Source organism: Entelurus aequoreus, linkage group LG16, assembly GCF_033978785.1.
Source record: "Entelurus aequoreus isolate RoL-2023_Sb linkage group LG16, RoL_Eaeq_v1.1, whole genome shotgun sequence".
Classification (NCBI taxonomy): domain Eukaryota; kingdom Metazoa; phylum Chordata; class Actinopteri; order Syngnathiformes; family Syngnathidae; genus Entelurus; species Entelurus aequoreus.
This window is the reverse complement of record NC_084746.1, coordinates 33,849,280-33,863,449: the sequence shown is the minus strand read 5'-3', so window position 1 is coordinate 33,863,449 and position 14,170 is coordinate 33,849,280. Positions and strand designations below refer to the sequence as shown.

Genomic DNA, 14,170 nt, shown 5'->3' with positions numbered 1-14,170 from the left:
AACAAAATATCAAAATGTGATCCTTATTCTCTTTTATTACATAGAATTGTCTGATCAAAACAAAGTCAATAGTACACAGTAACTAAACAAAAGCAAAAACTACTATTTACTACTCATTTAAATCCTGTGGGTTTTGCCCTCAAAGTCCTCCTGCGTCCAGGTAATTATTCCCGTAGTTTGTAAATATTACCAAAAAACAACAAAAATTATTTTGAGAAAATACAATATCAGCCTTATCACTCGTATCGATCATATACTGATACTACCCTTGGTGTATAAACCACCAATCATGGATAGATCTACCCTCCTCTTATGTGGCGTGTACGGACTGTGACTATGCCGACACACCAATAGGTGTTGTTATAGTATCCGCTCTCTGCACTCGTATTATTCTACTTGTTAATGTCCTGTTAAAAGCTGCTTACTTTCTGCGGCAACGTGGTTCCATCTACATTTCTTAAAGTTTTTTAAGCATTTCTTCTTGGTGTTGTTTGGAGCTAGCTTAGCTGTTAGTTTTGCTATTAGCATGCCTGCTCCTGCTTGCTCTTGGTGTGTAACATGTTTAACCTCGTCTTCCAGTGATAATGTTACGTGATAATGATACTTAAGATACTAAGAAATGCAGTTTATTTACCGTAATGGAGGTGATTATTATTAGCTTAGGGGAGCAGCTCCACACTGTGTATGTAGACACATAATTAGCTGCTAGCACTTTGTCAGACAGTCTCTAAAAATTAGTGTCAGCTATAATGATCAGCGTTAGCAATGGCGATCATGTATTTTTTCACGACTATCAGCCGATACTGTTCAGAGGCAGATTCATCGGTACAGCCCTAAATGTATCTATTTTTTCTGATTTGTTTTTCAGAACATGCGCACAAGGTTACATTGGAATATGTCTCATGTTTACAGTTATACAATTTAACATGTTCAAAAACGAGTAGAAGCATAGCGAAAACCATAGGATGAAGCCAAAACTCACATTTCCACAGGTGAACCCTACTTGACCCTCATCAAACTCTTGAGTGCACACATCTAAAGGACCAATGTCCCAGCACCCCTTATTCTTAAAACAGACCCTTTTAGACCAATGTGTTCTGATTGTCCTCTGTATAGTCTCAAAAATCTTCACGTTCTTTGTGTTGCATTTGATTCAAAAGTTAGCATGCAAACTTAGCCAACAAAGAACCAATCAAATTAAGGGCTGGATCCGGGAATTTTCTTTTATTTCTTTAATGCAACCTAACTTGGCAGATTCTCCGATTGCGCTTTTAGTTTTATTATTGATTGGTTTGTTATCCCAGAGACGGTTGCGGCTAGACTGGTGTGAGATATTGTATTGGTAGATTTATGTCAGTTGGCCAGTAGCTCCAGCTCAGCATTGTGGGAATGCTGATCCAGTGAGTTGAGGGGTGAAGATTAGGGTCAACGTGGTGTGTAAGGAGCTCAGGCCTACTTTAGTTTTCACAGTGCTACTTTTTAACCCTTTATATATCAACGTGACATGTCTGTATTATTGCATGTATGAGAATTGTGTCAGCATTGCTCTCACTGTCACATTTATTCCAAATGATGCCTTATGGGAATCTAAGGAATTCTAATCCCAAGCAGTTCATGACCAGTGAACCGTCTCCCGACAAGGAGTTGAGTTGGTTCAGTCTCAGCGGGTCTTGTACCCGTCGGCCTGCATTCCACTCATTGGCGATGTCACTCCAGCTGTGACGATGTCCGCGAACACAGAGCATAATTCATGCCCGCCGAAGGGGGGCACATCCTAATTGGAATTCCAGTCTTTTTCATCCTGCTGGATTGGAGCGGAACCACCAGACAAGACATCCACCCTATTATGTTGGCCTCTTGTCACCTTGAAAGATCCATTTTGGAGATGGCTGACATTCCTGTGCAGAGGAAAATGTGGCTTGTGAAATAATGGCTGCATGAATGATGTGAGGAGAGCACTCGTACTGTAGTGTTTGATGTAAGGCCACTAAAGGACTTGACTGTCTGTGGTGGCTGGCAGCCTGTGTGGTGTGAATGCTAATGATGGAATGAATCAAGGCTCATTCATTCAAATAGTGGACAAACGAGCACAAGGAAGCTCTTTTTCTTTTGAAATCACTCACAGCATCGCACTGTGTCGCTCTCAAGTGTTTCACAACAGCTGCTATAGGCGTTTTTTGCATAGGATCGTCCAAATAAACACATAATGCACGTCCTATTGTAGTGTTGTCCCGATACCAATATTTTGGTACTGGTACCGGTACCAAAATGTTTTTCGGTACTTTTCTAAATAAGGGGCACCACAAAACATGTCATTATTGGCTTTATTTTAACAAAAAATCATAGGGTACATTAAACTAATGTTTCTTATTGCAAGTTTGTCCTTAAATAAAATAGTGAACAAACAAGACAACTTGTCTTGTAGTAGTAAAGTAAGTAAACAAACAAAGTCTCCTAATTTAGCTGCTGACATATGCAATAACATATTGTGTCATTTATAATTCTATTATTTTGTCAACATTATGAGGGATAAACTGTAAAAATGAATTATTAATCTACTTGTTATCGTTAATATTTGCTTATTTTCTGTTTCAACATGTTCTATCTACACTTCTGTTAAAATGTAATAATCACTTATTCTTCTGTTTGATACTTTACATTAGTTTTGGGTGATACCACAAATTTGGGTATCAATCCAATACCAAGTAGTTACAGGATCAGACATTGGTCATACTCAAAGACCTCATGTGTCCAGGGACATATTTCCTGAGTTTATAAACATAATATGAAAAAAACAATAAGATTTTGTGATGCTAAAAAATATCAATTTAATCATAGTAGTATCAACTAGATACGGCTCTTGTACTTGGTATCATTACAGTGGATGTTAGGTGTAGATCCACCAATGGCCTTTGTTTGTATTGTAGCGTCCCGGAAGAGTTGGTGCTGCAGGGAATTCTGGGAATTTGTTCTGTAGTGTTTGTTGTGTTGCTGTGCAAATATTCTCCCAAAATGTGTTTGTCTTTGTTGTTTACTATGGTTTCACTATATGGCACATATTTATGACAGTGTTGGCATTGTTCATACGGCCACCCTTAGTGTGACATGCATGGCTGTTGAGTAAGTATGCCCTTCATTCACTTATGTGTAGTGTGTTAATTAAAATGTTCATATTGACTGTTAATGATCTGACCTATTGAAAACTTGTCTTTGCTGACTATAGACCACTTTTTCCGCATCCAATATTATGATAGCTTCGCCTTTATCTTTAGTTATTTAGCTAAAATTCGTTCGTCCGTTCTCCCTTTTCTGACTACATACATTCTGCTTGTAAGAACTCTGTGATTGTGCACTGCCATGAACATGTTCGTCTGCATGACACGACGTGATGACGATGACGGGTGGGGGACCGGTACTTTTTAGAGGCGGTGTAGTACCTAATCTGATTCATTCATATCGCGGTAGTATACTAATTCCGGTATACTGTACAACCCTATCCTAATGTTTTTTCAAGTGGTTGCCACTCCGTTTGTCGAATTGTCTTTGAGCTTAGACTTAGACTTCCTTTTATTGTCATTCAAATTTGAACTTTACAGTACAGATAAGAACAAAATTTTGTTGCATTAGCTCGTTGTAGTGCAGGATAAAAGAGCAATAGGTGCAGATATAAATAAATAGCTTAACCTTATTGACAAATTAATACTAGGGTTTTCAAAAATAATGCGTTAACTCTTGTGATTAATCAATAAAAATCGCATTAATCATGTATATGCAAACTAATCACATTTATTTTGCCTGTTCCTGCTCCTTAAAGGAGAATTGCACTTTTTTGGGAATTTTGCCTATCGCTTACTGCAGAGCCAATAGGGGGTCCACTATTCCGCCCATATAACCCCAAAAAACGCTAACAATGCTCGTTTACATTTCGTGGCTTGACTATTACCTAAGTATTAGTGATATTGTTACTATTAGCGTCAACGCAGACAAACTATATGCGGCATGATCACCAGCTTGTGTGCCAATGTTGACACGATCAGCTTCTTCCTGGTTTTCTTGCTCGTCAAACTTTATTTTAGATCCTATGTGTCAAAGTCAAGGCCCGCGGGCCAGATCTGGCCAGCGAATGAATCTATGGTCCCCGGGATGATATTTGATTAGTATTAGAACCGGCCCGCAGGCCACAGCCGCCTGCTGCTGTTTTGCACGCACCAATACTCCATCAGTGTTGGCACTACGAATTTTCAAAATGGGGTCGCAGGGACCCCATCAAGTCATAAAAATGGGGTCCCACAGTACATTTTTGGGGTGCCACTTTTTTGTAACCGTTTTGAAAACAAATGATAAATGTATTAATTGTCCTGTTACATCTCACAATCTACATTGTGTTTTGGAAAAAGGTTGTCATAAATGTTATTTAATTTAAAAAAAAAAAAAAATACAAAAGAAAACAAATTTTTTTGCACATGTAAATGTATTCAGTTATAAACATTCATTCACTTTCTTCTTTCCTTCATGGATCTAAACTTTACCGCTGCCGATATTGTTTTCTATATTTTTATTGTATTATTTTCAGAATGTGTTTGTTCTATTTTTGGCCAAAGTAAGACAAAGAAAACAGCTGAAGTTGTCTTTACTTTTTAGTTTTAATGCCATGATTTTAATAGTTGGGCCCACGTGTGCACAGATTTTCCTCCATGCGGCCCCTGAGCTAAAATGAGTTTGACACCCCTGGTCTAGATCATAAATCATGCCTCACACTGGAGGTGGGGGTAATAATCGATTTTTAGATGCTTCGCAATTCGGACATAGACGAATATAGAATCTATTAGTAAACGTCAATCGATGATCAATGTAATTGTTGTAAATAAAGTCATGCAGACAGTTAGGAAGACTGCAGCGAGCCACCTCAACGAGAAATCTCACCAACTCCTACTATTTTATACTATTGTGCAAATTAGTACTCATTGTTCACGTAAAAGTCGTTCCAAACTTTCGATTGTTCAGCCAGTGTATATCAGCTTGTTTGTAGGCATAGTAACAATACAGTGGAGGACATGTGATGGCTTGTGCTGCTTCCCTTCAAAATAAAGGTGTTTTCCTGGGTGTGACGTCCTCATTCAAATTTCCTGTTGCAGCCTGTGAGCCTTACACCATCAAAGGTGTCATTGGTTTGTTTTGGAAACATGAGTCATCACTTTTTTGTCTCCCCCCGCCCGCCAGGGATCGAGCTGTGCCTGCCGGGTTGGCGCTTCTCCATGACCATGGTGGCCAGTTTCGTGATGCTGGGCGGGCAGCTGCTGATGCCAGGTGTGGCGTACCTGTGTCGGGATTGGCAGGTGCTCCAGGCCGTCATCATCTGTCCACTGCTGCTCATGTTGTCCTACATCTGGTAAGGGGCCCTTTTTTGTGGCGCTTTCAGAAGTTCAAATGGTGGATTTTTGAGTAACACGAGCAAACACTTGAAGGACAGTGTCAGAAGGAAGAAACCTTGAACAGAACCTTGACTGGGTGTGGTCGCAAAAGGTTTAATCAGTGTTAAAAGTGGACGAAAGGCCATTTCCAGCAATGAGTTCAATGTAACGCCCTGTTAACTTGGTTCTAGTGGCCTTGTCTCTTTCTCTCCAGTGATAAAGACCCACATGCTTACAATCTCCTGTGCACTGTACACGGCTGAGGTCTACAAATCTCATTGGGAATTTATTTGTATTTTCTCTATCTACAGTATATGGTAGACTTTGGCATTCCTCCAAGGCGTTCCTGAACAATGCAGACGACACACTTGAAATGGTTAATCTAATCAAATATTCCCCCGCAATAAGGAGCATGTAATGCAGGGATGGACAAACTATGTCCCGCGGACCGTTGGTCTTTTTAAATAATGTTAGAAGAGAAATTAGCAAAGATCTGTTACTGAGCCCCCTGAACCAACAAGTTTGCCCACCTGTGATGTAGTGTTATCTAGCTATTTAGTTGTTTACCTTGCTACTGTAAATTCTCCAATTAAAACCTTTATTCAGTTAACCACACTGTCTCCTATAGGCGCATAAAATGAATGGTCTTTAATTAGTGCTGTGTAAAACAGCAATAAACAGCTGTGGTTGTAGGCAGAGTTGCCGATATACTTGTGGTGGTGGGGGCTTGGCTACGAGTATGGTCAATTCTTCATCATTATACAATTTGCATAATAATGCATATACAGTACAGGCCAAAGGTTTGGACACACCTTGTCATTCAATGCGTTTTCTTTATTTCCATGACTATTTACATTGTAGATTGTCACTGAAGGCATCAAAACTATGAATGAACACGTGGAGTTATGTACTTAACAAAAAAAGGTGAAATAACTGCAAACATGTTTTATATTCTAGTTTCTCCAAAATAGCCACCCTTTGCTCTGATTACTGCTTTGCACACTCTTGGCATTCTCTCGATGAGCTTCAAGAGGTAGTCACATGAAATGGTTTTCACTTCACAGGTGTGCTTGAAGCTCATTAAGAGAATGCCAAGAGTGTGCAAAGCAGTAATCAGAGCAATGGGTGGCTATTTTGAAGAAACTAGAATATAATATATGTTTTCATTTATTTCACCTTTTTTTTTTTAAAGTACATAACTCCACATGTGTTCATTCCTATTGTTGATGCGTTCAGTGACAATCTACAATGTAAATAGTCATGAAAATAAAAACACATTGAATGAGAAGGTGTGTCCAAACTTTTGGCCTGTACTGTAGGTTGTCAAGCAAATTGGTGTATGTAAATAAAGCTGTAGTTACTCACCAATAGCCAAATAAAGTCGCTGTCCAAAGCATTGTATCACTCGGGAGTCGAGAAGTCTGCTGCGCCCCGCCATATTTATAAAAAAAAAAAAAAAAAGACAAACGTTTGATGCGTCATCAGAGAAGCCTCCGTAAACACGTAAGGGACGTGGGTGAGCCAAAGAGAATGTCCTGTGCTTCGCCTGTCAGGGGCAGAGAAGAACAAACAGGCATAACAAAGGCACATGAAAATGTCGGTATGTTGGTATTGTCCCAAATAATACAGCTTTCTAAAATATATTAACTATATTACCGGTGTACCGCCAAGCCCTCGTTTGTTCGAATAATCAATTAATCGGATAAATACACATTATAGCCTCAATTTTTACGGTAAATAAAAAAATGTTCTCCTTTTTTCTAATAAATACACACTGCCAACTTTGAAATTGCACTTTTAATTTGTGCGCATTAATGAAAATTAAAATAATAGAAAAATATTATCTGCTGTTCAATGTCACACAGATCACAGCACACACGCACCACCGCTTTCATGTGCGCTCTATTGCAGCGGCCGTGCACAAACTATGTTTGCATGTCAAAAGTTCCTAGAACTTAAAGGCCTACTGAAACCCACTACTACCGACCACGCAGTCTGATAGTTTATATATCAATGATAATAATAATAATAATAATGGATTCGATTTATATCGCGCTTTTCTATTGTTAGATACTCAAAGCGCTCACAGAGAAGTGGGAACCCATCATTCATTCACACCTGGTGGTGGTAAGCTACATTTGTAGCCACAGCTGCCCTGGGGTAGACTGACGGAAGCGAGGCTGCCAGTTTGCGCCTACGGCACCTCCGACCACCATTCATTCATCATCATTCATTTCACCGGTGTGAGCGGCACCTGGGGCAAAGGGTGAAGTGTCCTGCCCAAGGACACAACGGCAGCGATTTTTGGATGGTAAGAGGCGGGGAGCGAACCTGCAATCCTCAGGTTTCTGGCACGGTTGCTCTACCCACTACGCCACGCCGTCCCTATCTTAACATTGCAACACATGCCAATACGGCCGGGTTAACTTATAAAGTGCAATTTTAAATTTCCCGCTAAACTTCCGGTTGGAAACGTCTATGTATGAAGACGTATGCGCGTGACGTCACGACGGCAACGGAAGTATTCGTACCCAATGTGTCACCATACAAACTGCTCTGTTTTCATCGAACAATTCCACAGTATTCTGGACATCTGTGTTGGTGAATCTTTTGCAATTTGTTTAATGAACAATGGAGATTGCAAAGAAGAAAGTTGTCGGTGGGATCGGTGTACTAGCGGCTGGCTGTAGCAACACAACAAAGACGACTTACTTGGATAGCAGACGCGCTAGCTGATGCTAGCCGTCAACCGCATCTGTGATCGGGTGAAGTCCTTCGTCGCGCCGTCGATCGCTGGAATGCAGGTGAGCACGGGTGTTGATGAGCAGATGAGGGCTGGCTGGCGTAGGTGGAGCGCTAATGTTTTTATCATAGCTCTGTGAGGTCCGGTTGCTAAGTTGCTAAGTTAGCTTTAGCGTCGTTAGCAACAGCATTGTTAAGCTTTGCCAGGCTGAGAATTCTTAACCGTGTAGTTACATGTCCATGGTTTAATAGTATTGTTGATCTTCTGTCTATCCTTCCAGTCAGGGATTTATTTATTTTGTTTCTATCTACATTTGAGCCAGATGCTATCACGTTAGCTCAGTAGCTAAAGAGCTTCGCCGATGTATTGTCGTGGAGATAAAAGTCACTGTGAATGTCCATTTCGCGTTCTCGACTCATTTTCAAGAGGATATAGTATCCGAGGTGGTTTAAAATACAAATCCGTGATTCACAATAGAAAAAGGAGAGTGTGTGGAATCCAATGAGACCTTGTACCTAAGTTACGGTCAGAGCGAAAAAAGATACACCCTGCACTGCCTCTCTAGTCCTTCACTCTGACGTTCCTCATCCACAAATCTTTCATCCTCGCTCAAATTAATGGGGTAATCGTCGCTTTCTCGGTCCGAATCTCTCTCGCTCCATTGTAAACAACGGGGAATTGTGAGGAATCCTTCCTCCTGTGACGTCACGCTACTTCCGGTATAGGCAAGGCTTTTTTTTTTATCAGCGACCAAAAGTTGCAAACTTTATCGTCGTTGTTCTATACTAAATACTTTCAGCAAAAATATGGCAATATCGCGAAATGATCAAGTATGACACATAGAATGGATCTGCTATCCCCGTTTTTAAATTTTAAAAAATTATTTAAGTAGGCCTTTAATGCTGTCTGGGTTTTTTTTTATTTTTTTAAATGAATTTATTAATCAATCAACAAAACAATACACAACAATACCACAATAATGCAATCCAATTCCAAAACCAAACCCGTCCCAGCAACATTAATAAAAAATAATTAAAAAAATTAGAAATGAACAATAGTGTCACTGTCTGGGTTTTATAGATTTGGGGCTGGCTCCGGCGTGCTCTCCTGGGGGGGTTGGCCTCGTGGGGTCCTGGTTGCTTGTGTGACAGGGCGGTTCTTTATCATTTTTCATATCATATTTGTACATATCATATTGCTGTCTCTTTGTCATATCGTATGAAATCTGTAAGAAATGAGATTTCAGTGAGTGACCTTAGCCAAGCTTTCATTTCATTTGGACTCATTCATTATGACTAATGAAGTGGGCATTCCTTCTACTTCTCAGGATATTCCCTGAGTCACTGCGTTGGCTGCTGGCCACTCAGCAGTACTCCCGCTCCAAGTGGATCATGGGACACATCGCCAAGAAAAACTGCGTGAACATTGAGCATGACACCGACAACATCCTGCCAGGTAAAAAAAACTAAAGTCAATTGGAGTTTGCACTTTCCTGCAAAAAGGCGAGATTGACACAATTATATCGCTTTCTTGTCCGGTTGCCACGGTAACAGGCCACTTCAGTGTAATGAGCAGCACCACATTATGACACACTGCAATCTTTTACATTAATATGAAGAGGTTGGATTTAGGTCCAAACCCTTGACTCGGGTCAGCTGTCTGTGTTTGCGGACTATTTAGTTAGAAATCTGCTTTTGCTTGTTCCTATCTATTAGTCAGCAGGATTTTACACACTCAATTAGCAAAACAATAATTGGAGCGGATCCAAGTTTTTTTTTACTTTTTTAGTAAATCTTTATGGCTGTTATTGCTGTATTGAGATATTTTCTGACCCTTGTTTGGCCTCGGTTGATGTCTTCGCTCTGCTGAAGGACATCCTAGACATCAGATAAATGTTATAAATCTATTCTGCCAGCGACGCTGGCGGACCTCCAGTTTGTTTGGATTCCAATTGGATGCCACACACAACAGTGGTTCATTGAGGCGATATAGCTCGGTTGGTAGAGTGGCCGTGCCAGCAACTTGAGGGTTCCAGGTTCGATCCCCGCTTCCGCCATCCTAGTCACTGCCGTTTTGTCCTTGGGCAAGACACTTTACCCACCTGCTCCCAGTGCCACCCACACTGGTTTAAATGTAACTTAGATATTGGGTTTCATTATGTAAAAGCGCTTTGAGTCACTAGAGAAAAAGCACTATATAAATATAATTCACTTCACTTCACATCTATTTGAAAGACACAAAAAGACAAGGCAATATTAATGTGGCATATTCTTTGAATTAAAAAAATGGTTGAATATTTTTCTTTCACTGAAGTTGTTTATCATTTCATTTAAGAGGAGATGAAATGCTGCTACAGCAAATCCTGAGGCCTGGCAAAGTGTTAAAGGGATCCTGTTATGCAAACCCTTTTCTTACATGTTGGCACCTGTTTTTGTGTATTTGGGATCCTTTACATGACGAACTTTGCACGAGTCTGTCATTTTTATCCAGTTGTAGTCAATAAGTTCCTTATAGGTCTGGGCGATATGGCCTAAAAATAAAATCCCAGATTTTTTTCGATTAACGATTTTTTCCGATGTTTTTCCCTACTTTTTAAAGAAACCATTGAATACAAATGACAAAGATAATTCAAAACAGATTTTTCTTTTATTTGATCAAAAACTGCATTATACTCTTAGCAAAATTCTAATTTGAATAATGTTGTTCTGTTTAGACCAGATTTAAATTCTACTTTTTATTTAGTAATTTTCAATGAACTAAATTAAGAGTCTTGAATAAAATACTTCTGTTAACAAAAAGGTAACATTGCACATGGCATGCAAATAAATAATTATCTCCAACATTGAGATTATCAGCGAAAACTTCTGTCCTGAATAGAATACTTCTATAAATAAAATGTAGTATTATACATTGTATGCAAATAAATAAGCAAGTCAAACATTGAGAAGTCTATAGTTTCAGTAAGTCAAGTGGATCAACGCAGGCTTTTTTTCTTTCACCCATCTTAGTGTTGGAAAATTACTGTTAAAAAGTAAATAATTATAGTTTCTCGTTACTTTACCAAAAAGTAATTTAATCACTAAAGGAATTACTCTTTCATTAATTAAATTAATTACTAGGGAAAGCAATTCATGCGTTACTTAAAAAAAAAAAGTCAAATATTAAGGCTTATGAAATTGAGAGATGTATTATATTTGGGTAGAGTGTGCGTGAGTATGTCTTTAAAAGGCGGTGCCTGTTGCCTAGTGACGTGTGACGTCAGCGCCCAGGAAGCAGCAGCACACGTGTGTGTTAGCTTAGCAGTGGCAATTTGTCGGCAGTTCCAGCGGCTCCGTTCAAATTTTCACTGGATTGTGTTACCTCTGGTTAGGGTTGTACGGTATACCGGTACTAGTATAGTATCGCGGTACTAATGCATCAAAAACGGTACTATACTCTGTTTGAAAAGTACCGGTTCGCCATATTTTTTTTTTACAGGCATGTCGGCGTGTCGTCACGTCGCAACATTGCTAGTTTTACGAGCAGAGGAGCATGTTCGGCAGCGCACAATCACAGAGTACTTACAAGCAGACACAGTGTGTAGACAGAAAAGGGAGAACGGACGCATTTTGGTTTAAAAACTAACTATAAAGGTGAAGTTATAACCCTGAAACGCCCTCAGGAAGAGGTGCTTTAAGACATGGCTAGCTAGTTAGCGGCTGATCTTTATCCGCAATCGGTAGTGTTTTAGCTACTTCTAAATCACTAATCCTCGCCTCCATGGCGACAAATAAAGTACGTTGCAGTACAGGCCAAAAGTTTGGACACACCTTCTCATTCAATGTGTTTTCTTTATTTTCATGACTATTTACATTGTAGATTGTCACTGAAGGCATCAAAACTATGAATGAACACATGTGGAGTTATGTACTTAACAAAAAAAAGGTGAAATAACTGAAAACATGTTTTATATTCTAGTTTCTTCAAAATAGCCACCCTTTGCTCTGATTACTGCTTTGCACACTCTTGGCATTCTCTCGATGAGCTTCAAGAGGTAGTCACCTGAAATGGTTTTCACTTCACAGTAGGGCTGGGCGATATATCGAATATACTCGATATATCGCGGGTTTGTCTCTGTGCGATATAGAAAATGACTATATCGTGATATTCGAGTATATGTTCTCACGCAGTTGCTTTTAGCTGTGAGCATTAAACTGCATGCGTTTCTCACTCTTTCCTGTCTCTCCTTCTCACAGAGACTAAAACAAGCGCACCTTCTTACATACGTCACATACTGTCACGTGAGCAACGTCACACGTTCCTAGACAGGTAGCGACATGGTAACGTTAGCTGTGATGCTAACAGCTAACGGTGGGGTTTGAGTGGTAATACGAGAGAAAGAAGGTGCGAATCTGGTAACAAATGAAGGAAGAATTAATTCCCAAGAAAAACAGCACGGGGTCCATCGTCTGACGGTGGTTTGGCTTCAATATGTCTTTACATGTCAACATGTCCGTTCGGTGCCACACCAACTAAATGCCGAAGCAACTATTTCCACATCAACACTGTAGGACAGGGGTCACCAACCTTTTTGAAACCAAGAGCTACTTGTTGGGTACTGATTAATGCGAAGGGCTACCAGTTTGATACACACTTCAATAAATTGCCAGAAATAGCCAATTTGCTCAATTTACCTTTAACTCTGTTATTATTAATAATTAATGATATTTACACTTAATTGAACGGTTTAGAAGAGGAGAAAACACGAAAAAAAATGACAATTACATTTTGAAACATAGTTTATCTTCAATTTCGACTCTTTAAAATTCAAAATTCAACCGGAAAAAAGGAGACGAAAACTAGCTAATTCAAATCTTTTTGAAAAAATTAAAAAAAGAATTTATGGAACATCATTAGTCATTTTTCCTGATTAAGATTAATTTTAGAATTTTGATGACATGTTTTAAATAGGTTAAAATCCAATCTGCACTTTGTTAGAATATATAACAAATTGGACCAAGCTATATTTCTAACAAAGACAAATCATTATTTCTTCTAGATTTTCCAGAACAAAAATTTTAAAAGAAATTCAAAAGACTTTGAAATAAGATTTAAATTTGATTCTACAGATTTTCTAGATTTGCCAGGATTATTTTTTTGAATTTTAATCATAATAAGTTTGAAGAAATATTTCACAAATATTCTTCGTCGAAAAAACAGAAGCTAAAATGAAGAATTCAATTAAAATGTATGTATTATTCTTTACAATAATAAAACAAATTTTACTTGAACATTGATTTAAATTGTCAGGAAAGAAGAGGAAGGAATTTAAAAGGTAAAAAGGTATATGTGTTTAAAAATCCTAAAATCATTTTTAAGGTTGTATTTTTTCTCTAAAATTGTCTTTCTGAAAGTTATGAGAAGCAAAGTAAAAAAATTAATTAATTTATTCAAACAAGTGAAGACCAAGTCTTTAAAATATTTTCTTGGATTTTCAAATTATATTTGAGTTTTGTCTCTCTTAGAATTAAAAATGTCGGGCAAAGCGAGACCAGCTTGCTAGTAAATAAATACAATTTAAAAAAAATAGAGGCAGCTCACTGGTAAGTGCTGCTATTTGAGCTATTTTTAGAACAGGCCAGCGGGCTACTCATCTGGTCCTTACGGGCTACCTGGTGCCCGCGGGCACCGCGTTGGTGACCCCTGCTGTAGGACATATACTATTTGATATGCAGCTCATTTTTATGTGACACTTATTGAAATATCTTGTGTCATCATGCACAAAAGTGCACTTATAGCTTGTTTTAAAATGTCTCTGACAATCTTGCACTTTCTGTTTTGGAAATGACATGAATGTTTTTGCCACTGCTTAATAACTGTTTAATAAATACAGTTTTGCTAAATTGACTTAGTTGTGATTTCCCTCTCTGCATGAAAGTTTAAAATGAGCATACATTAATGCAGTATGAACAAAAATGTTTTAATGTAGACACATAGAATTATCATACTGGTGTGATTATATGCATCAAGTGTCTAA

General features: G+C 38.7%; 1 pseudogene; it reads left to right on the top strand.

Annotated features, from left to right (window-relative positions):
* The window catches only part of LOC133630870 (solute carrier family 22 member 23-like), a 101,221-nt pseudogene that overhangs the window by 70,698 nt on the left and 16,353 nt on the right, over window positions 1-14,170 (top strand).